This window comes from Lagopus leucura, unplaced genomic scaffold (assembly GCF_019238085.1).
Source record: "Lagopus leucura isolate 7727_CA_CO unplaced genomic scaffold, USGS_WTPT01 Super-Scaffold_73, whole genome shotgun sequence".
Lineage (NCBI taxonomy): Eukaryota > Metazoa > Chordata > Aves > Galliformes > Phasianidae > Lagopus > Lagopus leucura.
In genome coordinates this window covers 38,507,950-38,533,667 of record NW_024962252.1, presented here as the reverse complement: position 1 = coordinate 38,533,667, position 25,718 = coordinate 38,507,950, and the positions used below count along the sequence as shown (strand labels likewise).

The following is a 25,718-nucleotide window of genomic DNA, read 5'->3' as shown; positions in this document are numbered from 1 at the left end:
AGGGGAGACAACAGGGACATTTATCTCATTAGTAGGCTATAGTGTGTTTCCACATTTCTGTTCTGGCTTTGTAAATAAAAAAAGATGGGATAGACTCATTTCTGTACTAAGGATACTATCAGAGGTTTATTCCAGGGAGAAACTTAATCCCATCATTTGTATTTATTCTAACTATGGATTAATTTTTGTTTGTTTTCATTACCATGCTATTTAATTAGATCTATTCTTAGTAAACTCATCTGGGGACTTTTCCCTTCCAAAAGAAAGACAATGAGTGATTTTCTTGAGAAAAACTCAAGTGACTTAGCAGTTAAAATTCCCCTAACAGGGTGACTTCTGGAATTAGAAATAAAGAATTCTTATTCAGTAGTTAACAAGAATGTCAAATACAGCCTCTGCATTCAATAGACAGAATGATGTCTGTTACCACATTGCTGAACCTACTCCTAGGCCAGTAATACGTTGAGGAGTAATTGATCTGGATATTTTAATAACAGATCTTATGTAGTTATTGAAGGTTAATTTTGGTTTCCATGAAGAGGCAGAAGATTGTGACCCAGCAAAACTGGAATACAGTAATCCTATTTCTTGCACTTGCCACCTAATTTTAAGCTAGTCATGTATTATACTTTTTGCAGCCTAACTACATTATTCCACTTACATTTGATGCTTTTTAATGTAAGCAAAAAGTTACTTCAGTGTTCCCTGGATATGCAGCAGCAGCATTCCTCATTGAGTGGTGAGCACAAATGTCTGCTCAGATGCAATAGATGGCACAAGGCCCACTCCAAGGATCATGAATACCATAGAGAGTGTCTGTACTTCTTTCCATAGACTTTGGATATCATCCATAATGAGAGTATACATTTAGAAATACCTTTCCATGGATGTCTAGGAGTCATGTGAAATACAATGTGAATGGAAAGCACAATAAGTCTCTGAAAGAAAGCTTGATGAAGAACTTGACTGTGTATCTGGATCAGATAAACTGAATGAGAAGCTGAAATAGTAATTCACCATTCTTGTGTTTTGGGGGAAGTAACAGGATTCAATATAATTTCCCTTCTATGAGCTCAAATACTAATGCCTTTTACAATCTCTGTCCACATAAAATGAATCTAGAAGTTGGAGAAAACCCTCAGAAAGTAAGACTATTCACTGGAGCATATATAGAAACAAGATAGATTTCATAGATTTCTGTGGGCTTTTCCACTTTGTCCCAGAAATATGCCTTTTGATTATTAGCAAATGGACAACCACAGCTTCACTCACCATGACTTTTACTTACATATCACTTCCACTGGTTTAGCAACAACTTAGTTTCATTCATTCCTGGATTTCAAACTTTTTTCTCCACTGAAGCAGTACTTATTTTGCTTTTACATCTACAAGAAGGAAAAAAAAAAAAGAAATGAATAACACATGAGCTGCAGTGTCATATGTAAAAATGTTAAAAACCAGCTTTGCCAGAGAAAAACAACATGAAAAAACACATCATAAACAAATGCAATCAAAGAAGATGGACACAAAAGCATACTGGTGGTGGAACCTCTAAAACTATTCATAAATTATGGTCACAACAAAACCTCTCAACCATCCTAACAGCTTGCACTTTGACAGAGTTATATGCAAGGTGAATCTAGTCTCCTCAAATGTGAAACAGCATACACTGCAGAAAAAAAAGGTTGCTTTTCTCCTGAGGGGACAGGTATGCTGCAGGATGTTAGAGAAGTCTGTGCATTGAACCACATTTGCTGAGGTGGGTCTTTTGCTTGGTTCAAAGTAATTACATGCTTCTACAGCCATAAGTGCTTCAAAAGAAAGAGCCAAAAGGGCTTCAGCAGCCTGCTCTGCCGCGTCCAACAGAACTCAGAGCTTGTAGATGTTTGCTTCACATAGTCAGAAGACCACAGAGAACCTACACATTCTGCAAAAGCAATTGTGTTGGTACCTGCATTTTTAAGTGAAACATGAGCAGCTTTGCAACCTCTAAGCAACAGTGATTATGTTTTATGTTGCATTGTAAATAGCTTTTTGAAATCTAGTGAACTGTCTCTCAGTTTCAGGAGAAAACCTAACAATGCACAAATAAAAACAAGAAAAAAAAAATTATTGCAAATTCTTCACATAACATCAACTGATTGTTACACACAGCAAGGCAGGGAAGACAAGGAAAATCTGCAGCTGCAATTGCCATTTACTACGTGCTACTTGAGTGAATTCTGAATGGTTCAAGGATTTTTTCACCTACAATTAATGGCAAAAGATTGCACTTCTTATTTTAACATTTAAACTTAGGATATTTGTCGAGTATCTAGATTCCCAATGACATTTCTGATACAGGACTCTACTAGTTCCAGGTGATTTACAATTCCATTTGTTTACAATGCTGCATCCAAAAAAAAATGAATAGTAACAGCATTCTTCTGTAAAACAAGCTGTAAATTTTTATTCCTCCAAAACTACTTATATCAAATAGATTTCTATATAAAATACTTATTCTTTAATGTGACATTATTACTGTTATTAATATCTTGCATCTGTTGATCACAGAAACACGGATGAAAAATATATTATTTTGTTCAATTTAATCTGCATTCTAGACTATGAAGTGAATATACGTCAGAGAAGGCATACTACAGAAGCTAGTAAGTTAATCATACGCAAGTTAATAGCTTAAGAAGGTACCAATCTGAGTTTCATTTCCAAAATAATCGTCTGCCTTGAGGAGAAAGCGCCTTGTTTTCAGTGTCGCACAATAAAACCAAGCATAATCAAAATACAAATTCAGTATCTTTACATTTCAATACTTTTAAAACTAGGCCTCTTGTATCCCAACAACTCTTCTGCTGAAGTCTCCTGAGTTTTTACCCTGCTTGTCATTAGACCAGATGTATAGTTGACGACATGAAATGTGCGCTGGCTGTCTGCTAATCACTCTTGAACCTTTAAATACACTTCACATATTAATGTGAAGTCTTCAGGTTTTTCGATGTATTATGAAAGTGCCTAGCCAGGAGAATGGAGGGCCCAAATGAGGGCTGTCACCATGAGAACACATGCCAGTGTGTGCATGTTAGCCAAGCAGGATGTGCTTAGATGGTTGCGTGCACTCTCTGCAGCTCAGTGCTGAGAAGCAATACCATCAGAGGCACTGGGAAGAACTGGACTTCACTGTGAGAAAGAAGCTTAGGATCCCAAGGACTTAAAGCTGTGGGAAAGAGAATTCCTTCCTCCCCACTGTTCAAAGAAGAAATCGCTTTCTATGGCAGCTTAAGCTGTTCACTGCAATAGCTGAATATTGCAAATAAGATGTGTCATCAGTGGCAGTGGAGGATCCTATTCTGTAGGGTAAAATGTATCTTATTCCACTAGGAACTCAATACTGACAAGATACTTAGATATTTTTATGAATACAAATTTTGCCAGGTCAAGCCTTGATTTATGCCAATGGGAGATAAGTCCTTGTAACATAAGAGTCTTTATTCTTCACTGAAATAGAAGTTTTCTTGATTGTCTTTGTCTTGACAGCCCATAAAGAAACAAAGTTTTTCAATAACTGCTTTAAATGTTGCAGAGTTGGGATTCACAGTCACAAAGAATCACAGAAACAATAGAATCACAGAATTGTAGGGGTTGGAAGGGACCTCTGGAGATCATCTGGTCCAACTCACTGCTAAAGCAGATTCCATAGAGTAGGTTACACAAGGAAGTGGCCAAGCAGGTTTTGAATATCTCCAGAGAAGGGAATCCATATCCTCTCTGAGCAGCCTGTTTCAGTGCTCTGTCATCCTGAAAGTAAAGTTTTTCCTCATGTTCTTATGGAACTTCCTGTATTCCAGTTTGTGCCCATTGCCCCTGGTTCTGTCACTGAGCACTGTTGAAAAGAGCCTGGGTCCATACACCTGATTTCTGCCCTATAGGTATTTATAAGGATTGATAATATCCCCTCTCAGTCATTTCCATGATGGAAACACAAGGTCTCTCAGCCTTTCCTCAATAAGGAAGACACTCCAGGACCCTAATCTTCTTGAACTGGGGAGCCCAGAACTGGACACAGTACCCCACATGTGGCTTCAGCAGGGCAGACGACAGGGGGAGGATCACCTCTCTCAAGCTGCTGACCACGCTCTTTTTAGTGAATCCCCAGATATCACTGGCTTTCTTGTGGCCAACTGATTGCCCACCAAGACACCATGGTCCTTTCCCATACAGCTCAATTCAGCAAGTAACCATGAAATGGACAGCTTTCTAGGCTTTGAGAAAGAAAACAGGCTTCGAGACTTGGGAAATCATGACACTGTTCTTCAGCTTGATCTGCAGAGGAGTTAATGCAAGGACAATTTCAACAGAAGAGCTGAAGGGAACTTTATTCCCATTAAAGTCAAATCTTGATGTAGACTTGCTTCCTTGGAGCTAGGCAATGATAGTGTGCTAAGATTGTTTATGTGATTTCAGACCATCATATTCCAGGGTTCAAATGAACTGAGAAAATTACATGACAGTAGCTGTAATATTACCGATTTCATCTTTAGTAAAAACCACATAGAAGGATACGTCCAATAGCTCAGCTGAGAAACAAGAACGGTCTCAGAGGAAAAGTTTGTTTCAAACATATCTGAATTTATATGCAGGCTCATTTGTACCTTCCCATATTACTGGAGTTTGGATAAAGTAGGTGGATTGACTACAGTCTGTGCTCCATTCCTCTTATTATTCAGGCTTCATACTGTGATAGTTGAATAGTTCCTGGATGTACAGAGAGTAGCATGACAAGGAACTGCCAGTTTTTAATTTCACCTTCCATTGTCCTCTCCCTGATTATTGGCACTTAGCTTGCACAGGCAGGGTGATGCTGCCCCAGTCTTGCACCTGGCTTCCTTGCCTAGTAATTACAGTAGAAAGAGAGTTTTTGAGAGCTTCACGTTTATGCCTCTGGCCCAATTAATATTTGTTGACTCAGAAAAGAGACTGAAAGAAATAAATTCATCAACATACAGTGGTTTCATATCATCTGGTGGGTGATTCATGCCATGAAAAAATACAGGGGAAATTTGAGTCTCCAACTCAGGAGAGTCTTCTGTTGGCCATATTATTGTCTATTTGCCATTGGCTTTTTTTTTTTTTTTTTTTTTTTTTTAAGCTGTGAAAATTCTTTAGCTTGTCACAGTAGAGAGTAGGCTTTGGGGTTGCTTTTTTTGTTTGTTTTGTTTATTTGAGTTTTTTGTAATCTTACTTATCACAAGACATGAAATCACTACCCAAGCCATTAATTGGACAGACTTCCGTTCTATTTTTTCAAACTCCTATTCATTCAATCCAGCTTTTTGTGGAGACAATCTGGTGTTAGCATGGATTGATGGACTTTTCAGATGCTTCACTTGGAATATGTAAGGCCAGAAAAGAATTAAAGCAGCAATGATATTTTCCATTAAGGAAAGTTCACTGCTACATGCAGTGAAATAGTCCAAAGTTCAGAAAGATGGAAGAGGTCAACAAAAGCACTGCTCTTCTGTGACACAACTAGATTTAAAGAGCCTTTTAACTAAAAAGTATATGTATTTATTTATTCATCTCTTCATTCTGTTGTTGAGATGGCAAAGCTTTCAGCAACAGTCACCCAATGACCTTCATGGGAGACATGGAGGAACACAGGCCAGTGGTAGCAGTTAGTCCTCTGCTAACAGCATCTCCACACAGATTTAGTGGAGACACTCAGTCTGTAGTAAACACAGCCTAGGCAAATACAGACCTAAAGCTGTCTGCTTTCTCATTATTAATACATCGGAATCGTCTGGACCTGTGACCTCTTTACTTAATGCTCCACCCTTCTTTTCTAACTTCTTTTTCTGCCCACGTGTGCAGCAGGAACCTTCCCAGACTGCATATATGCAATCACAGTTGCAGTGTCTTAGTTCAGATTCTGCACTCCAGAGTCCCTCACCCACAGGGATGGGACTCTGACAAGACACTTTGCACAGGAAAACAGCTTGTGTGCCCAGCATGCAAATGCTCCCCCTGAGCACAAGGGATACAATTTCATCTGGTAGCCTGTACCATGTGTAGCTTAATAGCAAGCCAAAAATGCAAGAAGACTATATCAATCATGCAGATTTGGCAGGACAAAAAAAGACAGAAAAAAAAAAAAAAAAAAAGGAATGGGAGTACATCAGATAATGTTTTCATTCTTTTTCTCCTGTTACTAACAGACACTAAGCGCAAGTCTAGCAGATTTAAGTGCTATATAAAAATGAGTAGCAAATCAAGTGCAGGGAACAATACATCTGAAGGAAAAAGACTTCCAGAAGCAGACTTGGGCTTTTTTGTGTGTGAGGCCTGGAAACAGCTAATCTCTGCTGAGTAAAGATAGCCATTCAGATCAGATCAGTCGAATAGGCTGCCAGAGGAGGAAAACCAGGGAATCATTTCATTGTCACTACTGGGGAGCCAACAGATGCTTGGGATTCCATATCTTTGGGGGATAAATCTTTCAAAAGCTCCATTGACACTGGGGTATGTCAATAATTCAACATATTAGTTGGATGCAAATACTGCACAATAAGGCATGGAAAAAAAAACTGTAATTGGGAATGCTGGGGCAAAGGGGGCTCTATCTTCTGACTAAACCCATTGTTGAACTCCAGGCTGAACCTCCGACCCTTTACTTTGGAGAGACACAATAGGCTTTGATATGAGATGGTGGGAAACAGTCTTGGAGGCTCATTTCACATTCAGCTGCAATTCATCAGCTTGGCTGGGACTTCTAGCAGCTTTAATGACCACTGCAATTGATGGTTAAATCAATTTGTGACGGTGACAGCATGGCTGGCCCCTAGACTGTAACAATCCAGGATTACAACAGGCAGAAAGGGCCCCTGTTATTCAGATGTGCATGGTTTCTGCTCAGCTCTGAGTGGGAACAACAGTGGGACAAAGTCTCACAAGACTGGGCCTGGAGAATGTACACATTCACTCCAGTTGACTACACACCACCGCTTCTTCTTTTATCACGATAAGGCAGTTTAAAATTAAAAAAAAAAAAAATGTTATTAATAAAAATATACAGTAGAGCACAAAGGATGCTGATATCCTTAGGGAAAGTGGCAACCCAGAAAGAATTTCACCTTTGTTCCCTGGGGACGAAGTGGGTGGTCAGTCTCCCTTCACCCTGTCCCAGAGCCTGGTGCCCCCACAGTGAAACTCAGCCACCTCCGGATTATGGCCAGGCAGGTTTGCATTTGGCAAGAGGGATATAGAGGGGGATGGGGGCCAAATATAGCATGCAGATAATGAGAAGGAAGAACTGCTCCCTCTCCTGTCCCTGAAGAACAAATGCACATGAAACACACCATAAAGTGATATAATCCATTTTCATCTTTGCAGGACTGTAATTACCTCTTACGTCGAACAGATATTGCAGGGAATGAAGAAGACCAAAGCTCACTCTGGTGGCCCTGCTGCTCATAATTACATTACAGGACACTCAGTTGTTTTGGACAAAAGTCTGCAAGGCCATTGCTTGCCTAAAAGACAAAAATGCAAGTTCAAACCATTTCAGCTCTCCCTTCTGTCACATTTTGCTTGGTGCAATTTGCACCTGAAAAATAAGGTGTTTGTTACTAGCAGACACAATTTCTGGAAAATATGTGATTTCAGTATAATACTTTACATCAGCTAATGAATTCAGCATCTGAAATCTATCAGACAAATGTACTATCCATGTTGTAACATGGATACACATTACATAATGTGTGTATGTTTTGCTTAAGTCAAATTATACTTTATATTTCAGACAATTCAATGAAAAGCAACATTTTGTATGTCATGTTAATTGAAATAATTTATTCCATCTAAACAGAAGTTATGATGCTACGTATGTAACTGACAGTGGATTCCTTTAAAAAATCAATATGATATGTTGTCAGAGAATCAAAATGCTTAAAAATTTATATGAGGCAGCTGGTAATGTGAGCGCTACACATGATGCCTATCAATAACTTGTAAATTATATAATAATTAATTACACATCTCTTTTTATGATTAGCTGTGGCTGAGCCATTTCTGTGCATTCTAACGAAACGTTGAAAGTTAGTATTAAAAAAAATCAAAATGTGAGCCACAATCCACTGGCCTATTAAACAAATCAATTCATCTGGTTCTGAGTTGACATCTACAATTAATAAACAGTTGTAGAATCTTCCTTACAAAATGTCATGGTCTAAGAGTTGCAAAAGAAAAGCTGTCTGGATCCTTGAAATATGTAAATCAATTGGTTGATGTTAATACCTGAAAAATTGCATCCTGAAATAAAATACTACATCTTAAAAATGTAAACAACAGATTTTTTTCCTAAAGAGCTGTCCAAATATTGAAAAAATATCATTGCTAACAGCAAAGAGGTCTGGCACTAGGTCCAAACCCTGACAGGGCAGGAAAGGAAAAAAAACATCACTAGGTTTCTATGGTAACAGTGCTAGTAGAAATAGTTGTGTGAGCATACTGAACATGCATAAAAGCCTTCCCAAGGGAGGTCAGAGGATTTGAAGAAAGAAAGAAAAAAAAAAGATGGCAGCTTTTGCAGAAAGCAGAGAGACATTTTGTGCTGAATAAGTGTTTCACATTGGTGATGTGAAATAACAAAATGTTGCAAAGATTACAAATCTTTGAATATCTACCCACTTGTACTTAAATCGCATGTTTGTGCATAACGCGCTAAGAGGGAAACGAGATGCTAAATGTGTAGAAATGGGTTCAAGAAGAAGATTCTGCATACTTTCTACTACATTAGATATACATGACACGCACATTAGCTTTTGCACACATGTAGATGTTGGTGTGTGAATAAATTATGCATCTTCATACAATGGAAATGTAATGTGAGATTGTTAACAGAATCCTTAATATATGCCTTATATATATATGTCATATATAAGGCATCACACATGACATCATTGTATTAGATATATTAAATACATCTGTGCATGTTTAAACTATTAAACATGAGTCTGAAATAGCTGACACAGATTACCAGTAAGAACATCAGCATAAAAAGTAACTCAAAAATACAAGCAAGAGGCACCTAATATTATTTGTGGGTGAGTTATCTTACTTTTGGCAATTAAGGTATTTTAATCAAATGTAATGTTATTAGCAATGATAAAGAAGACAGGAATCAGGCAGAGTACATCGTACAAAAAGCACTCAATATGTACCAACCAGACGCTGCAATTCTGCCTGCTTAGGAATCAAGTGATCACAGCTCATTCTTTGGAGCTAAAAATGTTCACTAGCCCTTTATTCACATCTGCCCCAATCCTCTCCGTTCATTGTTGGTTGCTATAAACTCTCTCCACGGGGGGATGGATTGGCATAGAGAAAAAACGTAACAGAGGCTCCCATACAGAGCATGAGCCGTTGCTGCAAGTGAAATCCCACATCCATAAAGCCAGGGGGAGGGGAGAGTTCCTGGTTACACTCAGAAGCTTGATTTGTGCACTTGCAAAGGCAAAATAATCTTGACGGTGTCTGGTATGTGAAGGAGGTTTGGAAAAACATGCATCATTCTCCTCGATTTTCAGAGCATCACAGTGCACTATAATTTCAAAAGCTTGCTGGATTACCTTCTGCAGTATGGAGAGAGAGGATTTTCACGCAGAAGAGGTGGCTACAGAAGGCAAACAGGATCTGTAGTCACTGCTGCACTTCTACAATTCAAAAGAAGCAGCACATTATCCGGGACTGACCCTTGCAGAGATAAAAGTGGCACAAAAACCTCCCTGCCCCACTCGTCCCCTTCTCTCCTTCTCCCCCTTGCCTCCCCACAGCCAGCCACCATGTGAGGCAGAATGCGGCTTATTTGTGCCAGACACATGCCTGTCCTCCCTCACTCTCTGTAAGAAAACTGCTATTATTATTCACTTGCACTGTGCAGGGTGTGGCGTGGGCACACAGCCAGCAAGGACCATGCCTCAGAGACCTCCCCAGAGAAGTCAGATAGATAAAAGATGCATTTAACTGTAATGCACCCAGCCTCATAGCTCCTGCAGGAAATCACACCATTGGCCACATCGGCAAAAAAACAGCCAACCAAACAAACAAAAAAAGAGAAAAGCAACATATGACCTAGTCCAAACAGACAGAACCTACCACTGGTTTCTCTAGCACTTTTGTTCTAAGCTCTATACAGCTGCAGTAATTCTACAAACAATCTAGAAGATCAAAAAGTCAGCATCACAAAGAAGTTGAACTCAAGATTCTCCATGCATTTATTTTCCTCCTACTTTCAGCTGGCAGCACCCCTATTTTCAGAACTGGAAGCAATGTATCATGTTCTGACTTCTAACAATGACCCTGACAATTTCACATGATCTCTGGTGCTTTCCAGAAGCCCCAGTAGGCCTGGTTCTACATGGTATATGCTCCTGATCTGGGGTATTATGCTATCTTAAATATGTATATTTCACTTGACATCTGGAAATGGTCAGTCATCGATCCAACATTTTTTCCACGTCTGCAAAGACTTAGATCCCAGCTGCTAAATTTTAATCCACATTCATGATTGCATGCCCTGCCTTCTCCTTGCTGTCCAGCAAACCTGGACTTTTTTCTTCTGTCACGAGTTCTTTCCTTTGCAAAAATCATTTTATAGCATAATTCCTGTCCTCATTCTGCATTTTATCTTGCTTGAATGTGATATGTGATAACTGCTTTCCTGTTCAGCAAGCTGTGTTGGGAAGAAAACATCCCATCTTGCTAAAAGTATTTAACAACGTGTCAGTTTATTCTACTCACAGCGTGTCCCCATAACAGCAGCAATGATGGCATTCTGAACCTCATAACCTTGGTGGGAATTCCCTGCTAAGAGGCCACACTAACATGGAGGCCACTCTAATACCTTTCATACTGATGGATCAATGTGGATAATTTTAGTATAAATGATGGCCAACCTATTAAGACAGTGAACTATGGAGCAATTAAAAACTTGAATTCTGTAGTAAGTCCAAATACACAATTAAATCAGTGTTAAATCAATGTCTTGTTTGAGCTTCTCTATTTTATCCCCAGCCTACCTAACTTATAGTCAGTTCAGAAATCATTACACTAAACTGCACCGATTTTTTAGACAGTAAACACACCTTCAAACACCTGAGTAAAGATTTTGAACAGATTTCATCTTTCAACACTTGTATAAATTGCAGTTGGGTAATCAGTGCCTAAATTAGTTTTATTAGTTTTGTTTGTTTGTTTGTAATTAGCATCATGAACTACCTCTCTAAAGTTCACTGGATGTATAAACCTTCGTCAGATATGCTGTGTTCTCAGCGTCAATGAGCAAACATTGGCCTTGGTTGGAAGGAGACATTGTATTAGATTGTAGAAAGACATAAACACACAAAACCAGAGAATACACAATGTCCTAGTTTTTAAAGGCTCAGATGCATTCATTTATTTCTCTAAAGAGTGACAAGCAGAATATTTAGTAGCTCCAGTATTTACATCATTCCAGTTCTTTCTCCCTCTTCAATGGCTACAATTAGTTGGTCATACTTACAATTTTGTTTTATTTTTCTCCTTTGTAGAGATTCAGAAGATTCTGTTACTATTCTGCTAGGGTCTTAAATGCCCTATCCAGCCCTTCAGAAAATTCAGCATAAAACTGTGATGCCCTCATACATGTCCACCTTACTATACTCTGTGCATCAAGCAAAGCTAGCCATCCATATGCTGTACCTGGTAGAGATCTTTTTCCTCTGGTTTGAGTGGCTGCAGCTGTGTGATATGCCTAAAGCCAGGCATGTAGAACAGCAGTTGCTGTCTGAGTTCCATTGAGAGAAATTGAAATACTTGCATGTCACAGGTATAGTACAAAAAATACTATTTCCTGTCAGATTCGCAACATCTTCTGGAAAAATCACACTCAACAGAATAATAAGGTCGTTTATAGGTATATGGGATCCCAGAAAGTAAATATACTGGCCAGGTGGATTTCATAGAAACCACAGCAAGGGACTGGTTTTGTGACAGATGGGTAACCGAATCACTTATATCACTTGTCTCCAAACGACTCACAGTACAATTGAGATCAAATTGTCTCTTAAACTTACAGTGAAAGAGAGGCTCCTCTGAATCCTCATTATAGGCATTTACAACATGAAAGAGAGTGTGACAGCACTGTAAGTCAAAATGCAGGAGTGGAAAAAGATTCAGGTCCAGAAAATTTCTTCCTACGCACAAACCATACGAATGTGAAAACCACACTTTAATACTTTAGATAAGTACTTTAGGTAAGTTTAGGTCAATCTAAAGAAACAAAAGACTATGAAGATTGAACCTTGGAATAAGAATACTCAAGTGTCTGTACTGGTGAAGCACATTCAGGTATTAATAGTTGATCACTGCAGTAATTGTACTTTGGACACTTATTATCTTGGCTATTAATATATTATAGCACTATCAACCTGGTGTCAAAAAACAGTGGCTCACAGGCTTTCTTGACTTTTTTTACTGCTTTGTCTGCCTGAATAGACATGCAAAATATCTATAACGTGTTATTCTGGAGCTGAGACCACAAGCCAAAACTGCTGAGGACTATGGAAATCACATGAGTTCAATCTATGAATTAAAAGCAAACAAAAATCTGTTTCATTTCAGCCTCAGCAATTTAAGTAGTTTACTGAAATATTATCCATTCACTTGTGCCAAACCTGTTCAAAACAATAAGCTAACAAGCATAACATCTTATGTACGAATGATCTGAAATCACTGCTTAAAAATCCAAACAGTAAGGTTAAAAATCCAAACAGCAAGACACAGTCTTACTAACACATATAAGTGTAAACAAAAACGAAGTAAATTCACAGAATTATCATTAAACTTCAGAAACAGCACTAAGTACTTCTATGAATAATCACTGACTTCAGAGTTACTGTAAATTGTCCAAATTCAGGCATATTGTGAGGTTTTTTTTAATGACATCACCGTGAAAAAGGTTGTTTACTCTTGGCCAGATTCTGATAACCAAATCCAGCATAGTAGTTCTTCATCTGAGTAGCCAGAATGAGTTCCACATACCTAAATACAAGAGAACACTTTGATCATTGGCACTGAAAATGAAGATCATTCCACTTTTATCATTTTTCAGACTCCTGCTACTTTGAAGCCTCAGAAAATTACTTATGAAACTGAGACTCAGCTCTACAGGATTGCTTGCAGAGATTTCAGTCCTCACAAGAAAAGGTGACAGCATTTGCATCTTTATATAAGTCTTAAAAATCACAGCAGCTATAAAGCAGTGACATTTCTGCTGTAAGAATTACATGCTGATTTTGTTGCATGCAGTGTTGAGGTGGCTAAGTAAATAAAAGGTTTACTTTGCATGTGATCACTAGAAACAGTACATCTTAGATCATAAAAACAACCCCTAAGAAGCACAGTTTTGCACTGGCTAAGTAATGCAGAAAATGGCTTCTCATTAGCCATAAATTTTGACAGAAAGAGAAAATAGAGCCCAGGAGTCCCAACAACAGCTTCTGTGCATCAGCCATTAGATCATGCTGAAATGTCCAACAGGTCTAAAATTCAGTTATATGAAAGCTCACAAAAATATTTTAGTATTATATGATATTTTAAGTACTCCAAAATCTATGGCTAGGGCTCATAGGGCCAGCTTTTAAAAGATTAAAGGTTATATTTTAGGGTAATTAATTCCACTTATTTTCATTTTTAAAATGTAATTAATGTTTTTTAAAAGGTGACATACTATTATTCAGACCTTCATTGCTTTCATGTTTGGCATGGGTTTTTTGTGCGATATGTGCTAAGTAGGTAGAGCAAACATTTTGATAGGTGACTGAAAACAAGATCCAGGCTGATCTATGAAATTCTTTGCATACCTCAGCTTAGACACCTGCAAGTGCATAAAGGCAGCCTTGTCAAAGCCATTTGATGCCTTTCCTGCCAAAGCACTCTCGTGACTGAATAACATGGCATGAAAGGACCCATAGGCACTGAAAAGGAACATAAGCACAACAGATAGATGACTATCCTTCCATGAAACTCAGCACCCTGCATGACAGGAATCATGCATCGGTGTCATGAGCTCCAAAGAGATACAGGTGTCCTGTCAAGAGTCCTCCCATGGGTTGCTCCCCAACAAGTATACTGGTGACACTTCTGAACCCATTCTTTCTGTCCCTCTAGTGAACCCCAACACTGATCTGGACTACCTTTGACTATCAGTCAAGGTGAATACCTCCTGGTTAGGCCCCATCCCTGGAGGCGCTCAAGGCCAGGTTGGACCATGCCCTGGGCAGCCTGAGCTGTGGGTGGCAGCCCTGCCCGTGCTGGGGCTGGCTGGGCTTTGAGGACCATTCCAACCCAAACTGTTTTGTGATTCAGTGATTCTATTTTATGTATTAGGACATCAGAACTGAGTACCTAAAGTAAGCCATCAGAACTGAGTCCCCTCACTGCAAGAAAGACATGGAGGCCCTGGAACGTGTTCAGAGGAGGGCAACAAAGCTGGTGAGAGGTCTGGAACACAGGCCATATGAGGAGAGGCTGAAGGAGCTGGGAATGTTCAGCCTGGAGAAGAGGAGGCTCAGGGGAGACCTCATTGCTCTCTATAACTTCCTGAAGGGAGGTCGTAGTGAGCTGGGGGTCGGCCTCTTCTCTCGTGTCATTAGTGATAGGACCAGGGGGAATGGTTTCAAGCTACGGCAGGGGAGATTCAGGCTGGACATGAGGAAGTATTACTTTTCAGAAAGGGTGGTCAGGCACTGGAATGGACTGCCCAGGGAGGTGGTGGAATCACCGACCCTGGGGGTGTTCAAGGAAAGGCCTGATGTTGCGTTGAAGGACATGGTTTAGTGGGAGCTATTGGGAATAGGTGAACGGTTGGACTGGATGATCTTTTAGGTCTTTTCCAACCTTGGTGATTCTATGATTCTATGATTCTAAAAGGCCAAAAGTGTTATGGAAAAAATCAGATTTCTGTCTTGCTTCTGTATTTTTTCTCAAAACTCCTTCTGTAACAGTTCCTCCTCATTCCAGATATGCATAAATGAGAAAATTAAAAGCAGACAGAGCAGAAAAAAAGCTAGGGAAGTTACTTTTCTTTTAATAAAATTGAGAAAGTTTAAAATAGCAAGAGTTAAGCCCTTAGTACGAGGTAGCAGACATTTGTTTTGCATTAAAATTCTCTGGCATTTAAAGCTCCAGAAGGCTTTCACCATGAGCTTTTCTTGCTCTTTGCTTACGTGGCGCTGGGACCTCCTTCAGCTGCTGAAGATGTGCTAAATAGAAGGCAAGGGAAGATCTGGATCTTCTTTACTAAGCAGTCTGGGCAAGAAAAGAGGGATTTCTTCTTTATGTAATGAAGAAGTCAAAGAAGTAAAGCTTAGAGAAAACCAGCAGAAGACAAGATGTTAACACTTCTCCAATCCTTGTGTTAGTGGTCTGCATTTGCCATATGTCTTCCTCTTAACCTGAGGTGCTGTCAGTTAGGGTGTTAATGTGCTGCTATTCCTTCTGCCTGCTTTCTACTAGGTCTGCCTGCTTGGAAAGGCCCTTCAGTAGAATCAGATGAAAAATGAGCAGGCAAATAACAGAGAGAAACATGAGGAAACAATACCATATGGGTCATATTTCCCAAAGTAAATCTTAGTAAATTCTGACTAAGTCAGTCACACCACACAGATTCACATCAGATTGAGAACTCAACTCTTCTATATATATCCTTCATACAAAAGAGTTCAGAATAATCTGTTACTTCCTTGTTACTACTGCCCCATATGCAGTCTTTTCTTCTACAACAAGTAAAGGTCTTATCTAAGGGATATGAATGCAAGGTCATGAACCTCAGCATTCATTCACCAAGCTTGTACACACATACACTGTACGTGTAAAAGATAGCTTTTAATTATTTCTTTCTGTGAAAAATGAAAATTGTCAAGTGCATTTGCTATAAAGAAAAATATAATCTACCCTATAATTAGCTCTTAAATGGCAACTTGCAATAATCATGCCCTCAGCAAGATACTTTGCCATCAACACAAAACAACTCAAGACACTTGGGGGAAAAAAAAAAAAAAGTGTGTTGAGAAAGAGAAAGCAAGACAGATAATTAAAACCATTCAGGAATGTGGGAGATGTCATTCTGAAGCAGAAGTAACCTTAAGACAGAAACAGATTCAATCTAACTAGGGAAATCAAGCATGTCTGGCGTCTTTACAACAAATGACAGATAGCAGCAATAGCCAAGGTTTGGACTAGGTCATATATTTTATTAAAAACCCATATGGCATTATGATCCACTATGAAAAATGTGTATAGTAGTGGTTTATGGCCGCAGTTCATACACTAACAAGTTTTTCATTTACTTGAACATATTCCATCATGTTCAGGACAAGAAAGTGTTTCTATCTCTTATTAGTCATTATTTTGGCATTATGGTATGATTAAAAAAGCAGCTCAGTACAGCTCAAGTAATGTAATTTAATAAGATGTACTACTTGTTGTTTGTTTTAGGATAGATGTTTGTGACCACCTGTTAAACATCAGCATACGTCATCTTGGACATTTGTGACACATTGGCTGAATTCAAGTCCAAACTCAAAGCAGTATCAGATATGCTACTGTTTTGGAGCAATGTAGAAGCAAATATGCTGATTAAGTTAAAAAAAAAAAATTAAAAGGCAATTTTCTACTACTTTTATAGGTGCCAGTGGGATCTATGTAGGAATGCTGGACAAGAAAATCCACACTTCCACACCATGTGATGGGGAAGGCGTTTGCTGCATGGGTATTTATCAGTGTGCACCAGTCCTTCATGCAGAAAGTTCATGGTGCTCTGGGGATGAAACCAAGCAAAGTTTACAGATCAGCAACTTGTCAGCCCCAACCTCCATATGAAATTAAATGCAGATAAAACAAATAGAATGTTTTAAGGAAATGGAAATACCAAGTGCTGGAATTTCCTGGCTATATACAGCTGGATTTATTTCAAGCGCTGTGGACATGGAAAAAAACATGAGCTCATACTCCCCATATGGGAAATATGATGTTGGTAAGAGAGGAAAACAGAGTTACAATCCCTGCTCTTTGGAAACTGTGGGATCAACCAGGCCAAAGACAAGGGAACCTGTCTACCATCATGAGTAGCTGCCTAGTCACAGCCCAGAGAACAAAATGGGCAGAAGTATGTACCCAGTAAGGAGAATGGATGAGGCTTTCTGGGGTTAGTGAAAGGGAGAAAGAAAATTAAGCCATGTGGCAGCAAGCTGCGCTGTGACCCTTGCCCTGGCTTCGTGTAATTTTCTAATATAGAAGCAGATTATGTGACTTACTGATTCCAGTGTACAGTGAGGGGTCAGCTTGAATTACGAGGATGAAATGTTCAAACAGGAGAACATCAGATCTGCAGCATCTGTGAGTGCAGCAGGGAGTTATCAGAGAGGGGATACGAGCAGGGGCTGCTGGAAGTGGGAAGTCATAACATGCTGCATCCTCACATTCAGCACCCAAAATTAGCGGACACTTGTTCAATTAACCCCCATGTGTGGTTTCTCCATCTATAAAATAGTTTTCTTGCAGGATATGCCTACTACAGCATTGCAAATTCAATCTGTGGTTTTGTTTTGAAGCCATACCTTCCCCACTAACCACACTCCAGTTTGCATTCCCAAGACCTGCTGGGGCACAGGTTGAATTTTTCTGGGAGCAATTGAGATAAGTGTAGTTCTGCAGGCAACCCATCTAATGCCCTCCAACCACTCCTGGATGTTTCAAATGTGCTGCTGGGGTGCAGCAATCCCCTGCAATGTGAGCATCAGGCCCTCTGCACTCACTCTTCCGTGAAGGGATTCACTGCTCACTAACAGGCACAGATTTCTGTAAAATTGATGCTGCAAAGTGCTTAGCTGCAGCAGTGATGAGCAGGAGAGAACCACCTGGGAGGAAGCTAAGAGTCTTTTCTTTAAAGCAAGGTTTGTAGGGTGCAGAGTAAAAGCATCATATACCAGATGCAAGAAGGATAGTAAGTAGTAATACATAGTGGTCCTTAAATGGGCCACTTACACTTTCTGTGCACTGTCTGAGGTTGGTGTCGTGGAGAGAAATTGCATACATTCATGTAACTAAAGACTGCCTTGAGGTATACATTCATGAGGTCAAATTAAAGTTGCACAGACCACCTTAATTCTGGTATTTCCTAAGTCTCAAGTGTTTGACTTTACAACCTTAATAATGTTCTTTTAACATAGATTTCGTAAGTGTAATAAATTATATACCCTTCTCATTTTCAGTGCTCTTCTCACCAGTAATGCTGTTGGACTCTGGTCCTTTGTTATGAAAACAAATACTGGAAATTATTGCTGTTGTTATTGAAACCAGATGTACTACTCTCTGAGGCATTTATTTGTATAGTGTCAAGCTCTGGCACATTGAATTTCAGCGTATTTATTGAATAAAAAAAAAAAATAGAACTGATAGTGAAATGTCAGTGCTGGAAAAGCCCTAGTAGCTTTCTTTTCAGGAAAGTCTGCAGTGTTCTTTTTGTACATACACATTCACACCAGTGACTCTGAGCAAAATTGACAAAATCACGTTTTCATCAGTATAGAGTAATGGAAAGTTACACTGGGCCAAGATGAAAGAATTTGGGTCCGAACGTGTGAGGCATTAAATTTGTCCTGAAGTAGGTGGTCTCTGGTGCCTCATGGACAAAAAAAAATAAAATGTGATGCCTTCGGTAAAATGCAAAAAACAGCAAAGATGAATCACAGGCCTCATCTTCCTTTCTGAGATCTCAGCAAAAGCTACCCTGAGGGACAGCATTTCACTTACTGCCAAGACATGTTTTAGTTCATGCTTCAATTTTAGAGGTTGAACTTTCAGCCATCAAACATTAGGTGGGAAATACCACATTGTGTTTCTTCTACACCATCATTGCTCGTCCTGACCTCACTCCAAGGAATAAGGCTGTTGACTATATTAAAAAGGAATGGGAGGAGAAAATATGCAGGGGAGAAGCCCAGTGGGTGTCTAACAGGATATAGGATTGTAGGGAGACAGAAGACTTCCCTAGTTCTTCCTTGGAAGGAGGATTCCAAAAACACTGGGTAGAGATCTCTGCAGAAGGCACAAAGTAAAGAATTGGAATAGTATAACTATTTTCATGAAAATTGTCAGCACTGCTAGGTAATACTGATTAAACATATTTATTCAAAAAATACTGGATGTAACCATTTATAAAGCCTTAAAGTAACATTACAGCTCTATGTCTAAGTATGCAAAAATTAGCAAATCCTAGTGCTAGATAGCTAGACATACTGCCAATAATTCAATCCTTCTATAAACGTATTTTAGTATGAATTTTAATTGCATGATCACCTTGCAATTTTCATACAGGATTCCAACCTCAGTTAAAACACATGCTGGGAAATGTGAACCTGACCCACGTTCATGACCGTGCTGGTAATGAGGTTTTGCCAAAGGGCTGAGTCTGTAGAATTACCAAGCACTCGTGTCAGTCAAGGATTGTCTGTATTCTGGATGTGCATCATGACAACTAAAGACTGTAAATCGGCCCGTGGGCTTCTCAGATTGGATAACTAGTCTTATCCTGTTTGAGCTTTAAATATTATGTCACTTAGGTGTCTTCTCACAAGCCTGGATACCAGTATGCTTTCATCTCAGAGAGCTGTCACGAAAATGAATTTATTAGCAGCTGTATCTCTCTTATGCACTGCAGTAAGAACAGCGCAGTAAAGCTAGCTGAACTATTAAGCACATATGGAAGGCATGTGGTTATGTATATGCAGAGTAATAGATTTCCATTCTCTGTGAAATGAGCAAAAAAATTAATGCTGCTGCTTACTGAGAGCTTTTGCAACTTTGACATGTCTCTTATATAGGCTTTCTGCAATGTAACCATCTGTGCAGTTCCCAGGGTCGTGCAAAACACATACAGGTGTCAAAAATCTTTCACTCTAAATAAGCAATATATATGGGGATGGCTGAACAAAGCATTGTAAGTATGGAAAAGTGTCCTTTCAGTTAATGTGTGTTAAGCATTGCTACAAATAAATTACTTCTAGCTTCATTATTCTTGAATACCCATTGATCATTTTTAAAGAATGCTGTTTCTGGACAGGGCACTGCTGACAAGTCTAAACAGACAATTATTGTCTTCTCATTTATCCACTGACCAGCCTCCCATGTTGTGGCATGGCAGAGTTCACAGTCAGCCTCACAAGGCTTGTATTTGAGAAGGATCAAGCCTTGTTTATTTGGTCTTCCATACCATCCAGGGGAGCAAAAGCAGCTAATCAATCGATTGATTTCCTTCCATTCTTCTGACATTCCTTGGATTTTCTGCAGTGAAGATCAGACACCTAACTCAGAAAACAATTTGGAACTTCAGTGAGACTTAGAGAGAAGCTAGCTCAAAACAGCATGGATTTTTATCAGCAAGCTAATCCCAGAGTACCTCTGACATCTCTAAATGATGGTAACATCAGAAACAGAGAAGAATGACCAGGTACTTACTGAAAAATGGAATCCTTGTGGCCATTTCAAAAACACTGTACCGTAACCAAAAATGTCCAGTGGGAAGTCTGAAAGAAGAAAGTAAATATTTTTTTAGTACCGCTATAAGGAAAATGTGCTCTGTTAGTTTATGAAGCTTTTGATTGTACTGTGATTAATCAGATTTATGCTGCATATATAGTATATGGCCCTAATTCAAAATGTAGGAGGAACTCTTGTAATAAAACACAGTGATTATTTTTTTTTTTTTAATATTGCAAAAGGATACTATTTTTACTGCAATGCACAACTGTGCCAGTGGAAAATAGTGGGAAGGAAAAAATATATTGTCTGGCACTGGTTGCCATAGCAGCAAGCTGAAGTTCAAGGAGAAGTGGAGAATCTGAATTCTGTGGCAAAGTAATGAATTTAGCATCTACAGGAACAGAAATGGATTTTCTGTCACAGCCTGTAAATCAACCACAGGAAACTAACATGCTGGAGATATTTAGGAATGCTTTATATCTGCTCCAGATGTATGAAAAGTGTATCAGAATTATCTCTCTGGGTTTTGTCTTCAAGGGCCTTCCCTTTTTTTGTTGTTCCGACCACTGCACTTAAAAACACACTTGTTTGTTACTGAGACAAAGGAACAAGCCTTGCCATTTTCTCAGCAGCCTCCCAAAGACAGAAGGCATCACTCTCCTCTGAGAACGCTGCTCTTGTGCACTGTCTTTTTGCAGTGCCAGAAGGTCAGCAATGAATTACTTGTGTCCAGTTGTCTGTGCCAGCTTTCGAGAAACATGGTATCCAGCTTAGCAATAGGAACAAGCAAGATGCTTTTCAACATATCCACGCACATGTGTGACCAATCCACCTTGAAAAACTTGTCTGCTTGGCAGGGGGAGCTGGTTTAGGTGACCCCTCCAGCCAAAGAAAGGGGAGATGGAATTCAGATGCTGAGCTGATATTGTATGAACAGTGCATGTAAGCAACCAGTTATCTTGATAGAGATTTGGGGGAATGGTGCCCATGTTTCAGTTAAATCTCTAGTCAGTCCTCATGTTTCCTCAGCATCTTTTTAATGGCTACTTGATGTCCAGAATGGCTTTCTCCTTGGCCACAATAATTATGCCCCAGCTATTCAAACAGTATCTGTGAGAAATGTATAGAAAAGAAATACATCTCACAACAGTGGGACCCAGATAGCATTCTTCATGTTCTACATGACATTAAAAACATGAAAAATAAATAGCTTTCCTTTCTACCCCTGTTCCTGGAGCAGATGGAACACACTCTGGGGAAAGGGCGGGAAAAATCCTCTTAAATAAAAAAAAAGAATTATTACAATACACTACAGTTAATCTATCTATAATGGGTTCTATTCCTAATAAATCACACTCATTCAGCTCAGATACAATTCTTAAAAAGTCAGTGAAGATAAAGCAAAGTGAACTCAATGTGAGCAGAAACTATAAAATATAGTGGGAAAGAAATAAAGAAATAAAGGAATATATTAAACAAAACAAACAAAACAAATGATCAGAGTTTTTACTTGTATGTCTTTTGCATAAGAGATGGAATGCACCCTAACCCTGTTACTGCAGAGGGTTCGTATGGGATATCTCTTATTTCTACATACACTTTTTGCCTATTAGAAACGGAATGCAGACAGAACATCAAGTAAAAGTTAAGGAGTTAAAATATTTCATAGAATTTCATTTTATATAATTTGCTGATTGTGACTAATTCCTGTTCAAATTCTCTTTTCCTTCCAGAGTAAAGGAACAATGGGAAGCATAAATTTTCCTGGGTGTGCATTTGTAACCTCCTCCAAACAAAATTATTTGAAATCTGCAAATTAAAACACATAGTATCACAGCCATATATAAAGACACAGCGAACTCTCTAAGATAAGCCCATCTGAGACTATCTGAAAGAAAATAAATAATATTTCCATTCTAACCGCTTCATGTTCTGTTCTGTTACTCCAGTTTCCTATTCCACAATCATCATGGTCCTCAGCATCAGATGAGCTTAAGAGTGATTCCCAATTTATAATTTTCTAAAAAAGGTGAAATTCTTAAGCTTGTAAAACTAGTCCTGAGATTAAAAATAGTTGGCTTCAAGATTTGGGTAATCTGTGGCCATTTGGAAAAAAAAAAAAATAGAAAAGACAAAGAAATACAAATTTCAAAAGTACTGTAGTTCCACTTAGGACAGCTGTAGAATTAAGGATATGTTTAATTCACATTTCTTATTCTTTCTTACCCTTCTAACATAGCTTCAGCCCCCTTTGAGCTGTTATAAATAAATAGATAGCTAGTAGCTTCAGTTTCATCTTTGCCATCTTTCATTTGAAATGTGAGTCTTCCTGGGATGAGAGCAGGACAGCATCGCTCAGCATGTGTTTTCTTCTCAGGAGTCCTTATAGAGAAAGCCACTTTGCTACTGAAGGTGAACCACTGCAATGACAGCTTGGAGTTTGTGGGATTTCTTTACAAAGATATTCGTTCACATTTAAAGAAAGGAGTCTTCTGATTCAGGAGAGTGCTTTAACACAATAATGGCCTACCATGTTTCTGCTGATTTGGTTTGAAACTGTAAGTAAGCATGAAAATAGCAGGAAATCATTATTTCAATTACTACTCCTGTCGTGAATGTAGGGTTCTCTCTGTCTGACAAACAGTACATGATCTTCTTTTACATGATCTGCTCTTAGAGTGGAAAATAATAAATAAAAAGCTTTTATTTTCTTCCCAGTCTTGTCACTAAAGCTCCATTTAAATGCATTCAGGTCAAATGCCTTACTTCTGACTCCACAGCACTTCTCATTTCTCTCTCACTTCCCAGGCAGGTAGGTACAAAGGCTGCTGAGAAGGGCAGAATAACAAGGTAAAACAGGCACATGCTTTATTTTCCTAAAGAAAGAGGATGAGCATTAAAGAAGAAAGAATCCTACTCTGTACACTGGCCAAGCACTGTTTGCTTTCCTAGAGCAAAGTGTGTAAGCTCAGTCTATAAAACATGCAGCCGCAAAGACACAGGGCAATTTCAGTCCCATTCCCTTTCTTGCAGTCATCAAAGTTGGGACCACATATGCATGGCCCAAGTGCTGGATCACGACCAGGCAGGCCAAATTCATGTCTGGGCTGGTTCTGGTTTCTCTGGAGCTAAACAAAGAGAAAAGTCTCCTTATGGTGTCAGGATCTACTCTACTGATCAATTAGACAACTTAATTATCCTAACCTTTTGGCAAACAGAATACTAGCTACTCAGAAAAACAGTTAACTCCAACTGTAATGCTGAGATCTGACCAGGATATGTGTCAGTAAACTGTCAGTAAACTGTCCACTACTGCTAAAAACTGAAAATATTTATCCAGGCTGATAGATGTGTCAGGTAGGTGGTGGGTGCTCTTACATTTCAATCAATTTCTTCTCAACAAATATTTGTTTCACAAAAACTCATAAATATCCAGCAGATGCCTCCCATGATTATATCAGACCTTTCAGAGTTATAAACTCAGGCACTTTAAACTGGTCTCAATGTTGTAAGGTTTTAATTATCTATAAAATCTGTCATTTCAACTTTCTTGCCCTCTGTTCACATAGGTGGACCCTGAATCTCTGAAGTAAGCCAACTTCCATGAGGGAAGAAAACAGTCAGTCATTTTTCTGCAAGATTCAGATTGCAGTGTGACTGCACAAATTGGCATGACTTGACTGCTGGAACAATTGAAAGTGTGGGAACATGTGTGGTATTGTCACCAAACACACTGTCATGTCAAATCACAGCCTCAAGCAAAAGGACTGAAGGATGTGATTTGGACCTAGATCTCTCATCATGACTGAGATTTCCAAGATGCACAGAGAAAGCTACATGCCTTCTCCCAGAAGATTTGTGAATCAACTTTCAGGATATTTTTTCAGTGTCTTAATAATAAAAATGAAAGAAAATTTTCTGTTGGTTTGGGTTCTTTTCTTGCTGTTGTTGTCTGTGGGAGGAGGGTGGTTTTTTTGGAAATCATCTGTATACTGGTCAGTCTTCACTGAGAATTTTTTCACATTTTTTCATAGAATCATAGAATCACAGAACAGTTTGGTTTGGATGGGACCTTAAAGCCCACCCAGCCCCAAATCCTGCTGTGGGCAGGGCTGCCACCCCCCAGCTCAGCTGCCCAGGGTCCCATCCGACCTGGCCTTGAGCATCTTCATGGATGGGTTCCCACAGCTTCTCTGGGCAGACTGTGCCAACACCTCCTAATGTCTAATCTAAACCTCCTCTTTTTATTTTCAAGCCCTTGTCCTACCACTGCATTCCCTGATAGAGTCCCTCTCCATTTTGGGAGTTGCTGTAGTTGCTACAGGAAAAGCCTTACTTACTATGCTATGCTTAATACATCTGGAAAAATCTGACTAGTTCTGCAACAGTTTCCACAGCTCATTAATTCTTCTATACAAACTTGTTTATGAGCACAAATGATTCCCCCCCCCAATCAATTATCTTCAGAAATTATCACAGGAGAGAACTGGCACTGGAAAGAGTCATTACATTAATGCTTGGATTCTTTTTATAGTTTTCAGGAAAAAAACTTTTGTGTTTGTGGTGTCCTTATTCACCTGAGAAATATTAATTAGTGCTACTAATTCTAGTGAAGTATTTACTGTCTCAGTAGTTAGATAGCATACCAAAGTATGTTATCTAGCCAATACCCCTCAGTAGTCATAACACACAGCTGCAAAGCTCCAGGAGGGCTTTGACAGGTATACTGAAAGTTTGTGTTAGTGGCAGGAGAGAAAGTGAGGACACCTGGCCCATCCAGCATTCACCTTGAACTGACTTTTTATGTGCAGTGAGTAGGGAGGAGAGTGGACTTGTTTACGGTTCTGTTTAATCTTCAATCACCTCAAGGGGATTTTTGTGATCTGCTGATTTTTTAACTGTTAGCAGTGGCAGGGAAGCCAGAGTTTATAGTCTTCTGGTTTCCTGCTGGATTCTGCATGCCAAAACAAAAGTCTGCTCTCCTTCCATCTGCTCCTTACTCCTTCTCTGGGCTAACCCCTTCCCTCTGAAAGGAATTCTCTCTACAAGAGAATCAGTTTATCTCACTTTCGGGTGAGACTCTACCCTGAGTAGTTCAGGCAGAGGACACTCAGCTGCATGTAACTCAGCTTTGTGGTGTGCTGCAT

The 25,718-nt window shown here is 39.2% G+C and overlaps 1 long non-coding RNA gene across 1 annotated transcript in view; it reads right to left on the bottom strand.

Moving 5' to 3' along the window:
• Nucleotides 1-7,401: 7,401 nt before the first annotated feature.
• LOC122188336 overlaps nt 7,402-25,718 on the bottom strand; it is a 41,669-nt gene continuing 23,352 nt past the window's right edge. Inside the window, exons 2-3 of the long non-coding RNA XR_006181561.1 lie at nt 20,548-20,615; nt 7,402-7,523 (exon numbers count right to left, since the gene is read on the bottom strand). This is a non-coding gene — a long non-coding RNA (uncharacterized LOC122188336). The remainder of the gene's footprint in view (nt 7,524-20,547; nt 20,616-25,718) is intronic.